Here is a 22,759-nt window from a genome sequence, read left to right as displayed (position 1 = left end):
TAATGCAGTTTCTAAAATCAGAAAGAATTGAATTCAATGCTTTTTGTTCATTTTGCTTGTTTGTCGGATTTTGGGATGGACTCTTTGGCTTTGCTTTTCTTCTCCTCATTGGATTTTTCATGTTAAAAGTTGCAGAAGCCAGATGACAAGCTCATTTTGGTTCAACTTCAGCAACTGTGCATTGCATTGCCATGTAATGTAATGTAATGCAATGCTATCTATCTAGCTCTCCCTCTATACTTCCTTTTGGATAAACAGACATATTAGGCAAGCATTTTGGAGCTTTCACCTAAATAACTACAGGTGGTGAGATAAGCTGCACAATATAATTGACCTTTCAGTATATTGTTGCACACACACCATCTATTTAGCAAATGCCCTTGTTATCAACAGCAGCCTTTTAAACTCACCTGAGCTAACAGGTATGTGAGCTGGTTACTCTGCTGCGCTTAAAATTTCTTTTTTGGTTTGCTACAATGCCTTTTCTGAAACGTTGTCTCCCTCTGCTGGAACACTGACTTCTTTCATTTAATGCCTGCAGACTATAAAAGAGAAACCAACCCAAAAAGTTTGGTTGATTAGTCTGTGGCATTCTTTTAAACTGTTGCTTATGGCGGTCTCTGTGAGCTTCTCAGTGACATTCAGCCATGCAGGTATCCCGCCTGCAGTAGACGGAATGTGGCAATGGAACGCTGGCTGCGCGTGTCATAATAGGCTCTGAGCCTTTATATACCTGCGCACAGCAGCAGCCACCTTCAGTCTGCTGCTGGACAGCCAGCAGCAGCAGCAGCAGGAGAGGTAATTAATCAGCAACCCTCTTGCTAAGGGTAGACAGCTGCTCGTTCCACCCCCCCCCCGCCTTAATTGGTTCTCCTCCCTTCCAACGGTGTTGAGGCGGGTGGGAACAGCCGGGGGTTGAGGGTACTGTGCTAAAAGAGGTGGAGTTATGCAGATCTAAAACGCGTGGATTGCAGCAGCAGCAAGCCGAAAAGTGCAGGCATGTGAGGGATCTAGAGGTTGACAGCATGTCTTCTTAACGGGAGTCCAGGTGGCCATCTCCACAAATGGACTTTTCAGAATCCTTGGGTGGCACCGTAGTCGGAAACCAATTCTGGTTATCGCTTCTCGGCCTTTTGGCTAAGATCAAGTGTAGTATCTGTTCTTATCAGTTTAATATCTGATACGTCCCCTATCTGGGGACCATATATTAAATGGATTTTTAGAACAGGGAGATGGAAAAAGAGCTTGCTCTGTCCACTCCACGCATTGACCTGGTATTGCAGTATCTCCAGGACCGGTGCACCCCTTCTTTAATGCAGTTTCTAAAATCAGAAAGAATTGAATTCAATGCTTTTTGTTCATTTTGCTTGTTTGTCGGATTTTGGGATGGACTCTTTGGCTTTGCTTTTCTTCTCCTCATTGGATTTTTCATGTTAAAAGTTGCAGAAGCCAGATGACAAGCTCATTTTGGTTCAACTTCAGCAACTGTGCATTGCATTGCCATGTAATGTAATGTAATGCAATGCTATCTATCTAGCTCTCCCTCTATACTTCCTTTTGGATAAACAGACATATTAGGCAAGCATTTTGGAGCTTTCACCTAAATAACTACAGGTGGTGAGATAAGCTGCACAATATAATTGACCTTTCAGTATATTGTTGCACACACACCATCTATTTAGCAAATGCCCTTGTTATCAACAGCAGCCTTTTAAACTCACCTGAGCTAACAGGTATGTGAGCTGGTTACTCTGCTGCGCTTAAAATTTCTTTTTTGGTTTGCTACAATGCCTTTTCTGAAACGTTGTCTCCCTCTGCTGGAACACTGACTTCTTTCATTTAATGCCTGCAGACTATAAAAGAGAAACCAACCCAAAAAGTTTGGTTGATTAGTCTGTGGCATTCTTTTAAACTGTTGCTTATGGCGGTCTCTGTGAGCTTCTCAGTGACATTCAGCCATCCAGGTATCCCGCCTGCAGTAGACGGAATGTGGCAATGGAACGCTGGCTGCGCGTGTCATAATAGGCTCTGAGCCTTTATATACCTGCGCACAGCAGCAGCCACCTTCAGTCTGCTGCTGGACAGCCAGCAGCAGCAGCAGCAGGAGAGGTAATTAATCAGCAACCCTCCTGCTAAGGGTAGACAGCTGCTCGTTCCACCCCCCCCCCCGCCTTAATTGGTTCTCCTCCCTTCCAACGGTGTTGAGGCGGGTGGGAACAGCCGGGGGTTGAGGGTACTGTGCTAAAAGAGGTGGAGTTATGCAGATCTAAAACGCGTGGATTGCAGCAGCAGCAAGCCGAAAAGTGCAGGCATGTGAGGGATCTAGAGGTTGACAGCATGTCTTCTTAACGGGAGTCCAGGTGGCCATCTCCACAAATGGACTTTTCAGAATCCTTGGGTGGCACCGTAGTCGTAAACCAATTCTGGTTATCGCTTCTCGGCCTTTTGGCTAAGATCAAGTGTAGTATCTGTTCTTATCAGTTTAATATCTGATACATCCCCTATCTGGGGACCATATATTAAATGGATTTTTAGAACAGGGAGATGGAAAAAGAGCTTGCTCTGTCCACTCCACGCATTGACCTGGTATTGCAGTATCTCCAGGACCGGTGCACCCCTTCTTTAATGCAGTTTCTAAAATCAGAAAGAATTGAATTCAATGCTTTTTGTTCATTTTGCTTGTTTGTCGGATTTTGGGATGGACTCTTTGGCTTTGCTTTTCTTCTCCTCATTGGATTTTTCATGTTAAAAGTTGCAGAAGCCAGATGACAAGCTCATTTTGGTTCAACTTCAGCAACTGTGCATTGCATTGCCATGTAATGTAATGTAATGCAATGCTATCTATCTAGCTCTCCCTCTATACTTCCTTTTGGATAAACAGACATATTAGGCAAGCATTTTGGAGCTTTCACCTAAATAACTACAGGTGGTGAGATAAGCTGCACAATATAATTGACCTTTCAGTATATTGTTGCACACACACCATCTATTTAGCAAATGCCCTTGTTATCAACAGCAGCCTTTTAAACTCACCTGAGCTAACAGGTATGTGAGCTGGTTACTCTGCTGCGCTTAAAATTTCTTTTTTGGTTTGCTACAATGCCTTTTCTGAAACGTTGTCTCCCTCTGCTGGAACACTGACTTCTTTCATTTAATGCCTGCAGACTATAAAAGAGAAACCAACCCAAAAAGTTTGGTTGATTAGTCTGTGGCATTCTTTTAAACTGTTGCTTATGGCGGTCTCTGTGAGCTTCTCAGTGACATTCAGCCATGCAGGTATCCCGCCTGCAGTAGACGGAATGTGGCAATGGAACGCTGGCTGCGCGTGTCATAATAGGCTCTGAGCCTTTATATACCTGCGCACAGCAGCAGCCACCTTCAGTCTGCTGCTGGACAGCCAGCAGCAGCAGCAGCAGGAGAGGTAATTAATCAGCAACCCTCCTGCTAAGGGTAGACAGCTGCTCGTTCCACCCCCCCCCCGCCTTAATTGGTTCTCCTCCCTTCCAACGGTGTTGAGGCGGGTGGGAACAGCCGGGGGTTGAGGGTACTGTGCTAAAAGAGGTGGAGTTATGCAGATCTAAAACGCGTGGATTGCAGCAGCAGCAAGCCGAAAAGTGCAGGCATGTGAGGGATCTAGAGGTTGACAGCATGTCTTCTTAACGGGAGTCCAGGTGGCCATCTCCACAAATGGACTTTTCAGAATCCTTGGGTGGCACCGTAGTCGTAAACCAATTCTGGTTATCGCTTCTCGGCCTTTTGGCTAAGATCAAGTGTAGTATCTGTTCTTATCAGTTTAATATCTGATACATCCCCTATCTGGGGACCATATATTAAATGGATTTTTAGAACAGGGAGATGGAAAAAGAGCTTGCTCTGTCCACTCCACGCATTGACCTGGTATTGCAGTATCTCCAGGACCGGTGCACCCCTTCTTTAATGCAGTTTCTAAAATCAGAAAGAATTGAATTCAATGCTTTTTGTTCATTTTGCTTGTTTGTCGGATTTTGGGATGGACTCTTTGGCTTTGCTTTTCTTCTCCTCATTGGATTTTTCATGTTAAAAGTTGCAGAAGCCAGATGACAAGCTCATTTTGGTTCAACTTCAGCAACTGTGCATTGCATTGCCATGTAATGTAATGTAATGCAATGCTATCTATCTAGCTCTCCCTCTATACTTCCTTTTGGATAAACAGACATATTAGGCAAGCATTTTGGAGCTTTCACCTAAATAACTACAGGTGGTGAGATAAGCTGCACAATATAATTGACCTTTCAGTATATTGTTGCACACACACCATCTATTTAGCAAATGCCCTTGTTATCAACAGCAGCCTTTTAAACTCACCTGAGCTAACAGGTATGTGAGCTGGTTACTCTGCTGCGCTTAAAATTTCTTTTTTGGTTTGCTACAATGCCTTTTCTGAAACGTTGTCTCCCTCTGCTGGAACACTGACTTCTTTCATTTAATGCCTGCAGACTATAAAAGAGAAACCAACCCAAAAAGTTTGGTTGATTAGTCTGTGGCATTCTTTTAAACTGTTGCTTATGGCGGTCTCTGTGAGCTTCTCAGTGACATTCAGCCATGCAGGTATCCCGCCTGCAGTAGACGGAATGTGGCAATGGAACGCTGGCTGCGCGTGTCATAATAGGCTCTGAGCCTTTATATACCTGCGCACAGCAGCAGCCACCTTCAGTCTGCTGCTGGACAGCCAGCAGCAGCAGCAGCAGGAGAGGTAATTAATCAGCAACCCTCCTGCTAAGGGTAGACAGCTGCTCGTTCCACCCCCCCCCGCCTTAATTGGTTCTCCTCCCTTCCAACGGTGTTGAGGCGGGTGGGAACAGCCGGGGGTTGAGGGTACTGTGCTAAAAGAGGTGGAGTTATGCAGATCTAAAACGCGTGGATTGCAGCAGCAGCAAGCCGAAAAGTGCAGGCATGTGAGGGATCTAGAGGTTGACAGCATGTCTTCTTAACGGGAGTCCAGGTGGCCATCTCCACAAATGGACTTTTCAGAATCCTTGGGTGGCACCGTAGTCGGAAACCAATTCTGGTTATCGCTTCTCGGCCTTTTGGCTAAGATCAAGTGTAGTATCTGTTCTTATCAGTTTAATATCTGATACGTCCCCTATCTGGGGACCATATATTAAATGGATTTTTAGAACAGGGAGATGGAAAAAGAGCTTGCTCTGTCCACTCCACGCATTGACCTGGTATTGCAGTATCTCCAGGACCGGTGCACCCCTTCTTTAATGCAGTTTCTAAAATCAGAAAGAATTGAATTCAATGCTTTTTGTTCATTTTGCTTGTTTGTCGGATTTTGGGATGGACTCTTTGGCTTTGCTTTTCTTCTCCTCATTGGATTTTTCATGTTAAAAGTTGCAGAAGCCAGATGACAAGCTCATTTTGGTTCAACTTCAGCAACTGTGCATTGCATTGCCATGTAATGTAATGTAATGCAATGCTATCTATCTAGCTCTCCCTCTATACTTCCTTTTGGATAAACAGACATATTAGGCAAGCATTTTGGAGCTTTCACCTAAATAACTACAGGTGGTGAGATAAGCTGCACAATATAATTGACCTTTCAGTATATTGTTGCACACACACCATCTATTTAGCAAATGCCCTTGTTATCAACAGCAGCCTTTTAAGCTCACCTGAGCTAACAGGTATGTGAGCTGGTTACTCTGCTGCGCTTAAAATTTCTTTTTTGGTTTGCTACAATGCCTTTTCTGAAACGTTGTCTCCCTCTGCTGGAACACTGACTTCTTTCATTTAATGCCTGCAGACTATAAAAGAGAAACCAACCCAAAAAGTTTGGTTGATTAGTCTGTGGCATTCTTTTAAACTGTTGCTTATGGCGGTCTCTGTGAGCTTCTCAGTGACATTCAGCCATCCAGGTATCCCGCCTGCAGTAGACGGAATGTGGCAATGGAACGCTGGCTGCGCGTGTCATAATAGGCTCTGAGCCTTTATATACCTGCGCACAGCAGCAGCCACCTTCAGTCTGCTGCTGGACAGCCAGCAGCAGCAGCAGCAGGAGAGGTAATTAATCAGCAACCCTCCTGCTAAGGGTAGACAGCTGCTCGTTCCACCCCCCCCCCCCGCCTTAATTGGTTCTCCTCCCTTCCAACGGTGTTGAGGCGGGTGGGAACAGCCGGGGGTTGAGGGTACTGTGCTAAAAGAGGTGGAGTTATGCAGATCTAAAACGCGTGGATTGCAGCAGCAGCAAGCCGAAAAGTGCAGGCATGTGAGGGATCTAGAGGTTGACAGCATGTCTTCTTAACGGGAGTCCAGGTGGCCATCTCCACAAATGGACTTTTCAGAATCCTTGGGTGGCACCGTAGTCGTAAACCAATTCTGGTTATCGCTTCTCGGCCTTTTGGCTAAGATCAAGTGTAGTATCTGTTCTTATCAGTTTAATATCTGATACATCCCCTATCTGGGGACCATATATTAAATGGATTTTTAGAACAGGGAGATGGAAAAAGAGCTTGCTCTGTCCACTCCACGCATTGACCTGGTATTGCAGTATCTCCAGGACCGGTGCACCCCTTCTTTAATGCAGTTTCTAAAATCAGAAAGAATTGAATTCAATGCTTTTTGTTCATTTTGCTTGTTTGTCGGATTTTGGGATGGACTCTTTGGCTTTGCTTTTCTTCTCCTCATTGGATTTTTCATGTTAAAAGTTGCAGAAGCCAGATGACAAGCTCATTTTGGTTCAACTTCAGCAACTGTGCATTGCATTGCCATGTAATGTAATGTAATGCAATGCTATCTATCTAGCTCTCCCTCTATACTTCCTTTTGGATAAACAGACATATTAGGCAAGCATTTTGGAGCTTTCACCTAAATAACTACAGGTGGTGAGATAAGCTGCACAATATAATTGACCTTTCAGTATATTGTTGCACACACACCATCTATTTAGCAAATGCCCTTGTTATCAACAGCAGCCTTTTAAACTCACCTGAGCTAACAGGTATGTGAGCTGGTTACTCTGCTGCGCTTAAAATTTCTTTTTTGGTTTGCTACAATGCCTTTTCTGAAACGTTGTCTCCCTCTGCTGGAACACTGACTTCTTTCATTTAATGCCTGCAGACTATAAAAGAGAAACCAACCCAAAAAGTTTGGTTGATTAGTCTGTGGCATTCTTTTAAACTGTTGCTTATGGCGGTCTCTGTGAGCTTCTCAGTGACATTCAGCCATGCAGGTATCCCGCCTGCAGTAGACGGAATGTGGCAATGGAACGCTGGCTGCGCGTGTCATAATAGGCTCTGAGCCTTTATATACCTGCGCACAGCAGCAGCCACCTTCAGTCTGCTGCTGGACAGCCAGCAGCAGCAGCAGCAGGAGAGGTAATTAATCAGCAACCCTCCTGCTAAGGGTAGACAGCTGCTCGTTCCACCCCCCCCCCGCCTTAATTGGTTCTCCTCCCTTCCAACGGTGTTGAGGCGGGTGGGAACAGCCGGGGGTTGAGGGTACTGTGCTAAAAGAGGTGGAGTTATGCAGATCTAAAACGCGTGGATTGCAGCAGCAGCAAGCCGAAAAGTGCAGGCATGTGAGGGATCTAGAGGTTGACAGCATGTCTTCTTAACGGGAGTCCAGGTGGCCATCTCCACAAATGGACTTTTCAGAATCCTTGGGTGGCACCGTAGTCGGAAACCAATTCTGGTTATCGCTTCTCGGCCTTTTGGCTAAGATCAAGTGTAGTATCTGTTCTTATCAGTTTAATATCTGATACGTCCCCTATCTGGGGACCATATATTAAATGGATTTTTAGAACAGGGAGATGGAAAAAGAGCTTGCTCTGTCCACTCCACGCATTGACCTGGTATTGCAGTATCTCCAGGACCGGTGCACCCCTTCTTTAATGCAGTTTCTAAAATCAGAAAGAATTGAATTCAATGCTTTTTGTTCATTTTGCTTGTTTGTCGGATTTTGGGATGGACTCTTTGGCTTTGCTTTTCTTCTCCTCATTGGATTTTTCATGTTAAAAGTTGCAGAAGCCAGATGACAAGCTCATTTTGGTTCAACTTCAGCAACTGTGCATTGCATTGCCATGTAATGTAATGTAATGCAATGCTATCTATCTAGCTCTCCCTCTATACTTCCTTTTGGATAAACAGACATATTAGGCAAGCATTTTGGAGCTTTCACCTAAATAACTACAGGTGGTGAGATAAGCTGCACAATATAATTGACCTTTCAGTATATTGTTGCACACACACCATCTATTTAGCAAATGCCCTTGTTATCAACAGCAGCCTTTTAAACTCACCTGAGCTAACAGGTATGTGAGCTGGTTACTCTGCTGCGCTTAAAATTTCTTTTTTGGTTTGCTACAATGCCTTTTCTGAAACGTTGTCTCCCTCTGCTGGAACACTGACTTCTTTCATTTAATGCCTGCAGACTATAAAAGAGAAACCAACCCAAAAAGTTTGGTTGATTAGTCTGTGGCATTCTTTTAAACTGTTGCTTATGGCGGTCTCTGTGAGCTTCTCAGTGACATTCAGCCATCCAGGTATCCCGCCTGCAGTAGACGGAATGTGGCAATGGAACGCTGGCTGCGCGTGTCATAATAGGCTCTGAGCCTTTATATACCTGCGCACAGCAGCAGCCACCTTCAGTCTGCTGCTGGACAGCCAGCAGCAGCAGCAGCAGGAGAGGTAATTAATCAGCAACCCTCCTGCTAAGGGTAGACAGCTGCTCGTTCCACCCCCCCCCCGCCTTAATTGGTTCTCCTCCCTTCCAACGGTGTTGAGGCGGGTGGGAACAGCCGGGGGTTGAGGGTACTGTGCTAAAAGAGGTGGAGTTATGCAGATCTAAAACGCGTGGATTGCAGCAGCAGCAAGCCGAAAAGTGCAGGCATGTGAGGGATCTAGAGGTTGACAGCATGTCTTCTTAACGGGAGTCCAGGTGGCCATCTCCACAAATGGACTTTTCAGAATCCTTGGGTGGCACCGTAGTCGGAAACCAATTCTGGTTATCGCTTCTCGGCCTTTTGGCTAAGATCAAGTGTAGTATCTGTTCTTATCAGTTTAATATCTGATACGTCCCCTATCTGGGGACCATATATTAAATGGATTTTTAGAACAGGGAGATGGAAAAAGAGCTTGCTCTGTCCACTCCACGCATTGACCTGGTATTGCAGTATCTCCAGGACCGGTGCACCCCTTCTTTAATGCAGTTTCTAAAATCAGAAAGAATTGAATTCAATGCTTTTTGTTCATTTTGCTTGTTTGTCGGATTTTGGGATGGACTCTTTGGCTTTGCTTTTCTTCTCCTCATTGGATTTTTCATGTTAAAAGTTGCAGAAGCCAGATGACAAGCTCATTTTGGTTCAACTTCAGCAACTGTGCATTGCATTGCCATGTAATGTAATGTAATGCAATGCTATCTATCTAGCTCTCCCTCTATACTTCCTTTTGGATAAACAGACATATTAGGCAAGCATTTTGGAGCTTTCACCTAAATAACTACAGGTGGTGAGATAAGCTGCACAATATAATTGACCTTTCAGTATATTGTTGCACACACACCATCTATTTAGCAAATGCCCTTGTTATCAACAGCAGCCTTTTAAACTCACCTGAGCTAACAGGTATGTGAGCTGGTTACTCTGCTGCGCATAAAATTTCTTTTTTGGTTTGCTACAATGCCTTTTCTGAAACGTTGTCTCCCTCTGCTGGAACACTGACTTCTTTCATTTAATGCCTGCAGACTATAAAAGAGAAACCAACCCAAAAAGTTTGGTTGATTAGTCTGTGGCATTCTTTTAAACTGTTGCTTATGGCGGTCTCTGTGAGCTTCTCAGTGACATTCAGCCATCCAGGTATCCCGCCTGCAGTAGACGGAATGTGGCAATGGAACGCTGGCTGCGCGTGTCATAATAGGCTCTGAGCCTTTATATACCTGCGCACAGCAGCAGCCACCTTCAGTCTGCTGCTGGACAGCCAGCAGCAGCAGCAGCAGGAGAGGTAATTAATCAGCAACCCTCCTGCTAAGGGTAGACAGCTGCTCGTTCCACCCCCCCCCCGCCTTAATTGGTTCTCCTCCCTTCCAACGGTGTTGAGGCGGGTGGGAACAGCCGGGGGTTGAGGGTACTGTGCTAAAAGAGGTGGAGTTATGCAGATCTAAAACGCGTGGATTGCAGCAGCAGCAAGCCGAAAAGTGCAGGCATGTGAGGGATCTAGAGGTTGACAGCATGTCTTCTTAACGGGAGTCCAGGTGGCCATCTCCACAAATGGACTTTTCAGAATCCTTGGGTGGCACCGTAGTCGGAAACCAATTCTGGTTATCGCTTCTCGGCCTTTTGGCTAAGATCAAGTGTAGTATCTGTTCTTATCAGTTTAATATCTGATACGTCCCCTATCTGGGGACCATATATTAAATGGATTTTTAGAACAGGGAGATGGAAAAAGAGCTTGCTCTGTCCACTCCACGCATTGACCTGGTATTGCAGTATCTCCAGGACCGGTGCACCCCTTCTTTAATGCAGTTTCTAAAATCAGAAAGAATTGAATTCAATGCTTTTTGTTCATTTTGCTTGTTTGTCGGATTTTGGGATGGACTCTTTGGCTTTGCTTTTCTTCTCCTCATTGGATTTTTCATGTTAAAAGTTGCAGAAGCCAGATGACAAGCTCATTTTGGTTCAACTTCAGCAACTGTGCATTGCATTGCCATGTAATGTAATGTAATGCAATGCTATCTATCTAGCTCTCCCTCTATACTTCCTTTTGGACAAACAGGCATATTAGGCAAGCATTTTGGAGCTTTCACCTAAATAACTACAGGTGGTGAGATAAGCTGCACAATATAATTGACCTTTCAGTATATTGTTGCACACACACCATCTATTTAGCAAATGCCCTTGTTATCAACAGCAGCCTTTTAAACTCACCTGATCTAACAGGTATGTGAGCTGGTTACTCTGCTGCGCTTAAAATTTCTTTTTTGGTTTGCTACAATGCCTTTTCTGAAACGTTGTCTCCCTCTGCTGGAACACTGACTTCTTTCATTTAATGCCTGCAGACTATAAAAGAGAAACCAACCCAAAAAGTTTGGTTGATTAGTCTGTGGCATTCTTTTAAACTGTTGCTTATGGCGGTCTCTGTGAGCTTCTCAGTGACATTCAGCCATCCAGGTATCCCGCCTGCAGTAGACGGAATGTGGCAATGGAACGCTGGCTGCGCGTGTCATAATAGGCTCTGAGCCTTTATATACCTGCGCACAGCAGCAGCCACCTTCAGTCTGCTGCTGGACAGCCAGCAGCAGCAGCAGGAGAGGTAATTAATCAGCAACCCTCCAGCTAAGGGTAGACAGCTGCTCGTTCCACCCCCCCCCCCGCCTTAATTGGTTCTCCTCCCTTCCAACGGTGTTGAGGCGGGTGGGAACAGCCGGGGGTTGAGGGTACTGTGCTAAAAGAGGTGGAGTTATGCAGATCTAAAACGCGTGGATTGCAGCAGCAGCAAGCCGAAAAGTGCAGGCATGTGAGGGATCTAGAGGTTGACAGCATGTCTTCTTAACGGGAGTCCAGGTGGCCATCTCCACAAATGGACTTTTCAGAATCCTTGGGTGGCACCGTAGTCGGAAACCAATTCTGGTTATCGCTTCTCGGCCTTTTGGCTAAGATCAAGTGTAGTATCTGTTCTTATCAGTTTAATATCTGATACGTCCCCTATCTGGGGACCATATATTAAATGGATTTTTAGAACAGGGAGATGGAAAAAGAGCTTGCTCTGTCCACTCCACGCATTGACCTGGTATTTCAGTATCTCCAGGACCGGTGCACCCCTTCTTTAATGCAGTTTCTAAAATCAGAAAGAATTGAATTCAATGCTTTTTGTTCATTTTGCTTGTTTGTCGGATTTTGGGATGGACTCTTTGGCTTTGCTTTTCTTCTCCTCATTGGATTTTTCATGTTAAAAGTTGCAGAAGCCAGATGACAAGCTCATTTTGGTTCAACTTCAGCAACTGTGCATTGCATTGCCATGTAATGTAATGTAATGCAATGCTATCTATCTAGCTCTCCCTCTATACTTCCTTTTGGATAAACAGACATATTAGGCAAGCATTTTGGAGCTTTCACCTAAATAACTACAGGTGGTGAGATAAGCTGCACAATATAATTGACCTTTCAGTATATTGTTGCACACACACCATCTATTTAGCAAATGCCCTTGTTATCAACAGCAGCCTTTTAAACTCACCTGAGCTAACAGGTATGTGAGCTGGTTACTCTGCTGGGCTTAAAATTTCTTTTTTGGTTTGCTACAATGCCTTTTCTGAAACGTTGTCTCCCTCTGCTGGAACACTGACTTCTTTCATTTAATGCCTGCAGACTATAAAAGAGAAACCAACCCAAAAAGTTTGGTTGATTAGTCTGTGGCATTCTTTTAAACTGTTGCTTATGGCGGTCTCTGTGAGCTTCTCAGTGACATTCAGCCATCCAGGTATCCCGCCTGCAGTAGACGGAATGTGGCAATGGAACGCTGGCTGCGCGTGTCATAATAGGCTCTGAGCCTTTATATACCTGCGCACAGCAGCAGCCACCTTCAGTCTGCTGCTGGACAGCCAGCAGCAGCAGCAGCAGGAGAGGTAATTAATCAGCAACCCTCCTGCTAAGGGTAGACAGCTGCTCGTTCCACCCCCCCCCCGCCTTAATTGGTTCTCCTCCCTTCCAACGGTGTTGAGGCGGGTGGGAACAGCCGGGGGTTGAGGGTACTGTGCTAAAAGAGGTGGAGTTATGCAGATCTAAAACGCGTGGATTGCAGCAGCAGCAAGCCGAAAAGTGCAGGCATGTGAGGGATCTAGAGGTTGACAGCATGTCTTCTTAACGGGAGTCCAGGTGGCCATCTCCACAAATGGACTTTTCAGAATCCTTGGGTGGCACCGTAGTCGGAAACCAATTCTGGTTATCGCTTCTCGGCCTTTTGGCTAAGATCAAGTGTAATATCTGTTCTTATCAGTTTAATATCTGATACGTCCCCTATCTGGGGACCATATATTAAATGGATTTTTAGAACAGGGAGATGGAAAAAGAGCTTGCTCTGTCCACTCCACGCATATTGCAGTATCTCCAGGACCGGTGCACCCCTTCTTTAATGCAGTTTCTAAAATCAGAAAGAATTGAATTCAATGCTTTTTGTTCATTTTGCTTGTTTGTCGGATTTTGGGATGGACTCTTTGGCTTTGCTTTTCTTCTCCTCATTGGATTTTTCATGTTAAAAGTTGCAGAAGCCAGATGACAAGCTCATTTTGGTTCAACTTCAGCAACTGTGCATTGCATTGCCATGTAATGTAATGTAATGCAATGCTATCTATCTAGCTCTCCCTCTATACTTCCTTTTGGATAAACAGACATATTAGGCAAGCATTTTGGAGCTTTCACCTAAATAACTACAGGTGGTGAGATAAGCTGCACAATATAATTGACCTTTCAGTATATTGTTGCACACACACCATCTATTTAGCAAATGCCCTTGTTATCAACAGCAGCCTTTTAAACTCACCTGAGCTAACAGGTATGTGAGCTGGTTACTCTGCTGGGCTTAAAATTTCTTTTTTGGTTTGCTACAATGCCTTTTCTGAAACGTTGTCTCCCTCTGCTGGAACACTGACTTCTTTCATTTAATGCCTGCAGACTATAAAAGAGAAACCAACCCAAAAAGTTTGGTTGATTAGTCTGTGGCATTCTTTTAAACTGTTGCTTATGGCGGTCTCTGTGAGCTTCTCAGTGACATTCAGCCATCCAGGTATCCCGCCTGCAGTAGACGGAATGTGGCAATGGAACGCTGGCTGCGCGTGTCATAATAGGCTCTGAGCCTTTATATACCTGCGCACAGCAGCAGCCACCTTCAGTCTGCTGCTGGACAGCCAGCAGCAGCAGCAGCAGGAGAGGTAATTAATCAGCAACCCTCCTGCTAAGGGTAGACAGCTGCTCGTTCCACCCCCCCCCCGCCTTAATTGGTTCTCCTCCCTTCCAACGGTGTTGAGGCGGGTGGGAACAGCCGGGGGTTGAGGGTACTGTGCTAAAAGAGGTGGAGTTATGCAGATCTAAAACGCGTGGATTGCAGCAGCAGCAAGCCGAAAAGTGCAGGCATGTGAGGGATCTAGAGGTTGACAGCATGTCTTCTTAACGGGAGTCCAGGTGGCCATCTCCACAAATGGACTTTTCAGAATCCTTGGGTGGCACCGTAGTCGGAAACCAATTCTGGTTATCGCTTCTCGGCCTTTTGGCTAAGATCAAGTGTAGTATCTTTCGAAAAGGCGGTTTTGGATGTTGGCCGCCCTAGTAGATTGATACATTTTGCACACTGGGGTTTAGGCGCTTGTTAGTACGCCAGGTGGCTAATATAGTCATCTGGTGGAAAGCATGGCCCCCCAGGATCGACGTCATTGGGCCGGGGAAGATCGAAAGCCCGAAGTGTGAAGTGCCCCAGGAGTGGTGACCCTGGGGTGCCTTAACTCACTGGGATTGGGAACCCCACTTGAGTTTATGGCACATTTGCACAAGCACTTCAAATTTTCTTTCTTCGCACACACCCTTATTCCGGGCCTTCTGGCCTTAGGATGGGGAAATTTTCAATTTCCGGTCGAAGGTCCGGGCAGTATTATACTGTGAAACCTTCACTATTTATTTAATTTTTTTGTCACTGTGTGTCCACTTATTCACGTGTGTCCACGTCCTTACTAGGATTTTGTCGGGATGCGGTTCCCTAACGGGTTCCTCTCTTGGCAGGTCTAGGGGGGGAGTGTGTGGCCATCAGGTTCCGCTCCCCCCTGAACCCCCTTGGCTCTCCTCTTTCGGGAGGAGAGCGATGTTGGCTCCCCTCTTCCGGGAGGGGAGCACAGTCTTTGGCTCCCAGTGCCTTGCTCGGGTGAGAACTCGGGCAGGTATTGGGGGTAAGATTCGGTCGCCTCTGGTTTCGGTTGGAGGTGGCTATTTGTCCCTGTTCCTCGCTGTGGCCTTCTGGCTCGGAGGGACGGGGAATGGTTTGGGGGACCCTTCTCCTTTTGGAGAGGGTTTCAAGAAGACCAGCATCCTAGTGCACTTTTTTTGTGGCACTTGTCACTTTTTCAAGCGCACTCGGGTTTTGTACACGAATTCGGGCTTTCACAAAAAAAAAAAATCTGTTCTTATCAGTTTAATATCTGATACGTCCCCTATCTGGGGACCATATATTAAATGGATTTTTAGAACAGGGAGATGGAAAAAGAGCTTGCTCTGTCCACTCCACGCATTGACCTGGTATTGCAGTATCTCCAGGACCGGTGCACCCCTTCTTTAATGCAGTTTCTAAAATCAGAAAGAATTGAATTCAATGCTTTTTGTTCATTTTGCTTGTTTGTCGGATTTTGGGATGGACTCTTTGGCTTTGCTTTTCTTCTCCTCATTGGATTTTTCATGTTAAAAGTTGCAGAAGCCAGATGACAAGCTCATTTTGGTTCAACTTCAGCAACTGTGCATTGCATTGCCATGTAATCTAATGTAATGCAATGCTATCTATCTAGCTCTCCCTCTATACTTCCTTTTGGACAAACAGACATATTAGGCAAGCATTTTGGAGCTTTCACCTAAATAACTACAGGTGGTGAGATAAGCTGCACAATATAATTGACCTTTCAGTATATTGTTGCACACACACCATCTATTTAGCAAATGCCCTTGTTATCAACAGCAGCCTTTTAAACTCACCTGATCTAACAGGTATGTGAGCTGGTTACTCTGCTGCGCTTAAAATTTCTTTTTTGGTTTGCTACAATGCCTTTTCTGAAACGTTGTCTCCCTCTGCTGGAACACTGACTTCTTTCATTTAATGCCTGCAGACTATAAAAGAGAAACCAACCCAAAAAGTTTGGTTGATTAGTCTGTGGCATTCTTTTAAACTGTTGCTTATGGCGGTCTCTGTGAGCTTCTCAGTGACATTCAGCCATCCAGGTATCCCGCCTGCAGTAGACGGAATGTGGCAATGGAACGCTGGCTGCGCGTGTCATAATAGGCTCTGAGCCTTTATATACCTGCGCACAGCAGCAGCCACCTTCAGTCTGCTGCTGGACAGCCAGCAGCAGCAGCAGCAGGAGAGGTAATTAATCAGCAACCCTCCAGCTAAGGGTAGACAGCTGCTCGTTCCACCAACCCCCCGCCTTAATTGGTTCTCCTCCCTTCCAACGGTGTTGAGGCGGGTGGGAACAGCCGGGGGTTGAGGGTACTGTGCTAAAAGAGGTGGAGTTATGCAGATCTAAAACGCGTGGATTGCAGCAGCAGCAAGCCGAAAAGTGCAGGCATGTGAGGGATCTAGAGGTTGACAGCATGTCTTCTTAACGGGAGTCCAGGTGGCCATCTCCACAAATGGACTTTTCAGAATCCTTGGGTGGCACCGTAGTCGGAAACCAATTCTGGTTATCGCTTCTCGGCCTTTTGGCTAGGATCAGGTGCAGTGATCTAACGGTTGCTGCCTTGGTCTCGGCTAGGAGGTGCCTGGGGTACCCGACTTGTTGGCCTTGGGGGATCGCTCTCTCTTAACTGAGGGAGCTTCACCCCCTTGCAGCTATTGGCAGGTCGGCTTAGTCCCCGGACAACGGGGAGCGATCGCGTCTTGTCTTCGGGGCGACCCGAGGAAATAAGGGCGTTTTCCTTTGCTGAGCTTTATCGCTTAGTGGGCTGTGTAAGTTCTTGGGGTACCCCTCCCTCGGTCTTGGGTTTGTTCCTGCTTTTGTGGGATTCATTCCCTTGTTACTATTGGGGGAGGGCTTAGTCCCTGAGGGCCGAAAATGCCTTTTTCTTTTGGATTTGCGGTGGGGGAGACTCCACTGCGACAGTCCATTAGAATCATGGTGGATGAATGCCAGCGCCATGAGAAGAATCTGCAGTACATCGTGCATGAGATTCTTTTTGGGTTCTTCCACCTGGAGCGAGATAAGATCCTGTGTCTTTACGATCAGGAATTCCGTGGGCGATATACCATTTCCTTTATGGCTAAATCATGCTGTGATAATATCCATGCAGCACTGATGGTTGCGGACAAGGACGATGAGAGACTGAACGGGCTGAGCTTTGACTTCCTGTACGGTGAAGAGGAAGTACCCTTGGTGATCTTCATGTACAGCCCATTCGTCTCTGAGGGCGATATCGAAACCTTTTTGAAGCGTTACTGCAAGTCAGTGCGCTTCTCACATGATATCCTCAACTCCCAGCGCTTCTGGAATGGGAAGAGGAAATACCTGGTGAAGTTCCATCCAGATCAGAGCGGCATTGGTGGTCTTCACCACCCGCCTGCTAATTTTGCCATTGGTAATGTCAGGGGATTCCTACGCTACCCAGGAATGCCCCTTCAATGCCGGAATTGTCATGAATATGGGCATACACGAGAAAATTGTACAAGGGCTCATGTAGTCTTTTGCAACAAGTGCGGTAAGAGTGGGCACACCTCCGCTACGTGTGACTCTGAGATCGTATGTAACCTATGTGGGAAGGCAGGTCACGCCTTCAGGAATTGTCCGAGCAAAAAGTCAAAAACATATGACATGTTTAAGTCAGGTCAACTGACTATCCAAGAATACTTCGGAGGGAGTATTACTACACCTGCCCCTGGACCTGGGTTGGCGCACGCTGACGGGTCCGGACCAAATCCTTCAACGGCTCCACCAGAGGGCCCGCTGGTAGTTCCACAGAAGGACGGTCGTAGGGGTTCCATAAGATTAACCGAGGGTTCGCTCTCTGTGGAATTGATCGATGTTCTGGCTCTAGATGTTGCCGTATCTCAGAGTCAAGAGGAAGGGTCCTCATCCAGCATGAATGCACCACCGGCATTATGTGGAACTGAGGAGACCTCTAGTACCCCGATTAAGCAAGCACCCAGATTCGCCACACCATCATCGGTGATCTTGGGTAAGGGCAAAAAGGGTACGCTCCTTAATCGATCAACCAGTGTGTCAGAAAGAGAGACCTCTAGGGCGCGAAGTAAAAAGGACCTGGCTAAGACCCAGTCGAGCCCTGGTCCTCGAACCAGAAGTCGCAGTAGTTCCGTGACCAGACCAGAGGACAAGACGACCCAGAGGGATGACACCCGTTCCATAGACCAGACCGCCATGAGGACTGCAGATGCACAGGACTTGGAAAAGATGGACAGCTCCCAGCCTCTGAAAAGGCAACGGGAGGACGTAAAGCAACCTGATATCCAAAGAAAACACGGATGTCGAGGTCCAGATGAGGAGCCAAAAGTGGATGATGCCTTTTTGCCTGCTTCAGATCCCGGTAATATTAAACAAATCCTGACCCCTGGAGATGCGGAGGAGGAGGTGCCGTGTATTGACTTCTTCCCATCTTCAGATCCTGATTCTTCTTAATGTCTGTTCCTCTTAAAATCTCCTCACTAAATGTGAGGTCCCTAAAGAGCCCTACACGTAGGGCTGCTTTATTTTCTTATTTAGAGACATTGGAATTTGATTTCTGCTTTCTACAAGAATGTGGTATACAGAGTAATTTAAATTATAAGGACTTAAAAGAAGACTGGAAACTGGGCGTTTCTGTGTGGTCCGGTGCTAATGACTGTCGTGCTGCCGGAGTTGGACTACTTTGCCGTGGACATTCTACCATCATTCAATCTGTGACTGAAATTATACCTGGCAGAGCTATTTTAATACATCTTGTTTTTAATGGACTTTCTTTACGTTTATTAAATGTGTACGCTCCTCCTGGGAAGCAGGAAAGGGCGGATTTACTTGAAATATTGCCATTATTTTGTGTTGGGTCAACCCCCCTGCTAGTGGGAGGAGATTTTAATTGTTTACGTGATGGGGAATCCCGGCAGGGTGGGGATGTGAATCATAAAGACCGTACCTCCTATTTGTTGAAAAGTTTAATTGATGATTTTAGATTACAGGACTGCTGGAAGGAACTCTTGCCGGCGGATCCAGGTGTTACATGGTCCAATGGAAGAGTTTCTTCTAGAATTGATTTCATATTTGCTTCTACTGCCTTTAAACCTTGTAAATGTTTTCTTTTATCTAATTTATTCTCTGATCATAAAGTTTTATCTGTGTTTTTAGAGTTAGCAGGGGAACAAAATACCTCAAGAGGCCCATGGAGATTAAATACAACTCTCCTAGAGGATATTGATATTCAAAAGAGGTTTGTGCAGGCCTACCAGTGCTGGCAATCAAAGAGAGACCCCCGCGCCTCGATGCTGGATTGGTGGGAGAGCATTAAACCTAAGATTAAATTATTTTTTATTAAGGCAGGGAAAATGAAAGCAAAAAAGAAAAAGCAGTGGTTTTATGTTTTTAATATGAGATTACAAGTACTCTTTAAACTAAAAGAAGTTGGTATTGATGTGGATGATGATATTGCAAATCTTAAGTCTGAAATAAAAAATGCTCTTAATGAAAAAGGAAAACAAATAATTTTTAACTCCCATGTACAGCACCTGGAGGAAGGAGAGAAATGCTCCCGATTCTTCTTCAAAAAGGTAATGGGGAGGAGGGACGCAATCCTAAATCTTGAAGGTGAAAATGATATTAAGGGTATGTTAGGAAAAGCTTTTAATTTTTATCAACTTCTTTTTAACACTAAAGTTATAGATCCATCCTTTTTAGAGTATGCTATTAATTCCCTTGATTTTAAGTTAGATATTTTAGACCAGGGTATTTTATCTAGGGATCTCACCAGTGAGGAACTTTTACAGATTTTTAAAAGTTTCTCCAGTGGGAAAGCCCCTGGGGAAGACGGTCTACCGATTGAGTTTTATCTGACTTTTTGGGGAATTTTAAAGAACGATATGTTTTTATTGTTTAAAGAAGCTTTTAATACTAATAAATTACCCCCATCTTGGAGGAGAGGTCTGGTATCTTTAATATATAAAAAAGGGGATAGGAGCCAACTTAAAAACTGGCGGCCTATTACGCTTTTAAACCTTGATTATAAAATTTTAGCTAAACTTATTGCAGTCCGTTTAAAACCCTTTATAGCCAAATTAATTCACCCTAACCAGGTATGTGGTGTTCCCGGAAGAACCATAGCTGAGTCCCTCAACATAATTAGGGATACCATATGGTATTCAAAAGAGAGAAGTCAAAACCTTGCTATTTTATCCTTAGACTTTGAAAAAGCTTTTGACAGGGTATCGCATGAATTTCTTTTTATGGTTCTTAAAAAAATGGCGTTTCCAGAGAAAATTTTAACCCGCATTATGCTTTTATATCATTCTTGTTTTAGTCAAATTTCTGTAAATGGGTTTTTAACGAAGGGGGTTCCTCTATTATCAGGGGTGAAACAAGGGTGCCCTCTCTCACCACTGCTCTTTATCTGTGTTATGGAACCACTATTAACCATACTGAGAAAAGATAAAGTAATTAAAGGGGTACCTATTCCCGGGAGTAGGGGTATGCAACTTAAAGCCCTAAGTTACATGGATGATGTTACCATACTATGTCCAGATTCCACATCTCTGAGGAGGGTATTGAGAAACACACAATTTTTCTGTGAAGCCTCAGGTTTTAAATTAAATATAGATAAATGTGACTGTTTTAATGTGGGGGGATGGGACTCCTCTTTGACCCCTGGGATAGTGATACAGAAAAATCACATAAAAATTTTAGGAATTATTTTTAACCAAGCCAATGAGGGGGACCCTAACTGGGACTCTGCAATGGATAAAATAGAAAAAAAGATCTCATTGTGGAATTTAAGGAACCTTAGTATGGAAGGTAAAATTTTAATTATTAAAGCCGTTTTAATTCCCATTATGTTGTATGTTGCAATGGTGTTTCCCCCTTCCAATTTACAAATCAAGAAAGTAACAAGAATTGTTTTTATGTTTTTATGGGGTTCAAAAATGGAAAAGTTAAAAAGAGATCTGATGTACAAATGTAAATCTAATGGAGGTAAAGATGTACCCAATTTTTTTACCTTTTTCCATATAAAGTATTTCTGCTTCTGTTTTAAGGTTTTTAAATCTGATGGCATTTTTAGTTATTTTTTAAAATATGCAGCAGGAATGATTTTTAAAAGGTGGTTTAGCCTACCTTTAAGTTCTCCTGTGCTCCTGTGCCCACCTAAACAGTATGTGATACTTGAGAAAACGGTCAGACTTTTAGGTCTCCAGGAATTGGAGCCTGATATATTGGGGGACCAAAGGAAGGTATCTATTGCTTGCAGACACTCTGAGGACACAATTCCTGTCTCCAATTTTTCACAGGCAAGGTCCAAAACGGTGTGGCGAAATGTGTACGGGAAATATCTTGCAAATGTACACAAGGACCTTGCCTGGGCTATCGTCCACCAGTGCCTCCCTACCCGTGAGTTTCAACATAGGCGGGGGCTGGTGGCGAGAGCCAAATGTCCAAGAGATATATGCGGGGAAAGTGAGTCTGTATTGCATCTCTTTTGGAATTGTCATTTTGCACAGGAGGTTTGGAGAAAGGTAGGCCCACTTTTAAAATGGGCATGTGGCCTGAAAGATTTTAATCACTTTTATGTCTTTTATGGTCTTTTTAAGTGTCCAAATTTTAAACAATTCCGAGTTGCCTGGATTATTATTAATTGTTTTAAAAATGCCATGTGGAAAGTTAGAAATATTTTACTCTTCAAACATGATCATATTGATTCAACAGACTGTATAAAAATTGCTTTAAGTGAAATGTATATTTACTATCTCAGAGATAAAAAACTGTATGGAGCAAAAGAAGCGGCTTCTATGTGGTGTGTACAATTATGGAACACAATTAGTGGTAATTAAATAAACCCAAGTACATCTGTAATTATGATATTCTTAATTGTTACAATGGTTTTATGATGGTAAATTGTGTTTTTTACAAAAAACTTGAATTAATTATTATCATGTTTTATCATTTTATTGTAATGTTATAAATGTTCTTTTTTAAAACCTTTGTAAATATACTTTGGAATCAATAAAATTGCGTTGAAACCTTATCTGTTCTTATCAGTTTAATATCTGATACGTCCCCTATCTGGGGACCATATATTAAATGGATTTTTAGAACAGGGAGATGGAAAAAGAGCTTGCTCTGTCCACTCCACGCATTGACCTGGTATTGCAGTATCTCCAGGACCGGTGCACCCCTTCTTTAATGCAGTTTCTAAAATCAGAAAGAATTGAATTCAGTGCTTTTTGGTCATTTTGCTTGTTTGTCGGATTTTGGGATGGACTCTTTGGCTTTGCTTTTCTTCTCCTCATTGGATTTTTCATTTTAAAAGTTGCAGAAGCCAGATGACAAGCTCATTTTGGTTCAACTTCAGCAACTGTGCATTGCATTGCCATGTAATGTAATGTAATGCAATGCTATCTATCTAGCTCTCCCTCTATACTTCCTTTTGGATAAACAGACATATTAGGCAAGCATTTTGGAGCTTTCACCTAAATAACTACAGGTGGTGAGATAAGCTGCACAATATAATTGACCTTTCAGTATATTGTTGCACACACACCATCTATTTAGCAAATGCCCTTGTTATCAACAGCAGCCTTTTAAACTCACCTGAGCTAACAGGTATGTGAGCTGGTTACTCTGCTGCGCTTAAAATTTCTTTTTTGGTTTGCTACAATGCCTTTTCTGAAACGTTGTCTCCCTCTGCTGGAACACTGACTTCTTTCATTTAATGCCTGCAGACTATAAAAGAGAAACCAACCCAAAAAGTTTGGTTGATTAGTCTGTGGCATTCTTTTAAACTGTTGCTTATGGCGGTCTCTGTGAGCTTCTCAGTGACATTCAGCCATCCAGGTATCCCGCCTGCAGTAGA

General features: G+C 44.3%; 11 non-coding genes and 2 pseudogenes across 11 annotated transcripts; all 13 read left to right on the top strand.

The window, feature by feature from the left end:
* The first annotated feature begins 1,117 nt into the window (after window positions 1-1,117).
* Window positions 1,118-1,308, top strand: LOC141208277 (U2 spliceosomal RNA). The gene has a single exon (XR_012278511.1). It is a non-coding gene; the product is annotated as a U2 spliceosomal RNA (small nuclear RNA).
* Window positions 1,309-2,429: 1,121 nt separating this feature from the next.
* LOC141210102 (U2 spliceosomal RNA) lies at window positions 2,430-2,620 on the top strand. The gene has a single exon (XR_012280280.1). It is a non-coding gene; the product is annotated as a U2 spliceosomal RNA (small nuclear RNA).
* A 1,120-nt stretch (window positions 2,621-3,740) lies between these two features.
* LOC141210101 (U2 spliceosomal RNA) lies at window positions 3,741-3,931 on the top strand. The gene has a single exon (XR_012280279.1). It is a non-coding gene; the product is annotated as a U2 spliceosomal RNA (small nuclear RNA).
* A 1,119-nt stretch (window positions 3,932-5,050) lies between these two features.
* On the top strand, window positions 5,051-5,241 carry LOC141208276 (U2 spliceosomal RNA). Its single transcript, XR_012278510.1, has one exon. It is a non-coding gene; the product is annotated as a U2 spliceosomal RNA (small nuclear RNA).
* Window positions 5,242-6,363: 1,122 nt separating this feature from the next.
* On the top strand, window positions 6,364-6,554 carry LOC141210100 (U2 spliceosomal RNA). Its single transcript, XR_012280278.1, has one exon. It is a non-coding gene; the product is annotated as a U2 spliceosomal RNA (small nuclear RNA).
* Window positions 6,555-7,674: 1,120 nt separating this feature from the next.
* LOC141208275 (U2 spliceosomal RNA) lies at window positions 7,675-7,865 on the top strand. The gene has a single exon (XR_012278509.1). It is a non-coding gene; the product is annotated as a U2 spliceosomal RNA (small nuclear RNA).
* Window positions 7,866-8,985: 1,120 nt separating this feature from the next.
* Window positions 8,986-9,176, top strand: LOC141208274 (U2 spliceosomal RNA). The gene has a single exon (XR_012278508.1). It is a non-coding gene; the product is annotated as a U2 spliceosomal RNA (small nuclear RNA).
* A 1,120-nt stretch (window positions 9,177-10,296) lies between these two features.
* Window positions 10,297-10,487, top strand: LOC141208273 (U2 spliceosomal RNA). Its single transcript, XR_012278507.1, has one exon. It is a non-coding gene; the product is annotated as a U2 spliceosomal RNA (small nuclear RNA).
* Window positions 10,488-11,605: 1,118 nt separating this feature from the next.
* On the top strand, window positions 11,606-11,796 carry LOC141209971 (U2 spliceosomal RNA). The gene has a single exon (XR_012280155.1). It is a non-coding gene; the product is annotated as a U2 spliceosomal RNA (small nuclear RNA).
* A 1,120-nt stretch (window positions 11,797-12,916) lies between these two features.
* On the top strand, window positions 12,917-13,098 carry LOC141210508 (U2 spliceosomal RNA). The gene has a single exon (XR_012280674.1). It is a non-coding gene; the product is annotated as a U2 spliceosomal RNA (small nuclear RNA).
* A 1,120-nt stretch (window positions 13,099-14,218) lies between these two features.
* On the top strand, window positions 14,219-14,310 carry LOC141210808 (U2 spliceosomal RNA; annotated as a pseudogene).
* Window positions 14,311-15,106: 796 nt separating this feature from the next.
* On the top strand, window positions 15,107-15,284 carry LOC141210673 (U2 spliceosomal RNA; annotated as a pseudogene).
* Window positions 15,285-21,895: 6,611 nt separating this feature from the next.
* Window positions 21,896-22,084, top strand: LOC141210640 (U2 spliceosomal RNA). Its single transcript, XR_012280783.1, has one exon. It is a non-coding gene; the product is annotated as a U2 spliceosomal RNA (small nuclear RNA).
* Window positions 22,085-22,759: the final 675 nt, after the last annotated feature.

The sequence above is a fragment of the Phyllobates terribilis genome, unplaced genomic scaffold, assembly GCF_046119375.1.
Source record: "Phyllobates terribilis strain yellow unplaced genomic scaffold, ASM4611937v1 Scaffold_169__1_contigs__length_4117513, whole genome shotgun sequence".
NCBI classification, from domain to species: domain Eukaryota; kingdom Metazoa; phylum Chordata; class Amphibia; order Anura; family Dendrobatidae; genus Phyllobates; species Phyllobates terribilis.
The sequence above is the reverse complement of the archived record's forward strand: the minus strand, read 5'-3'. Positions and strand labels throughout refer to the sequence as shown.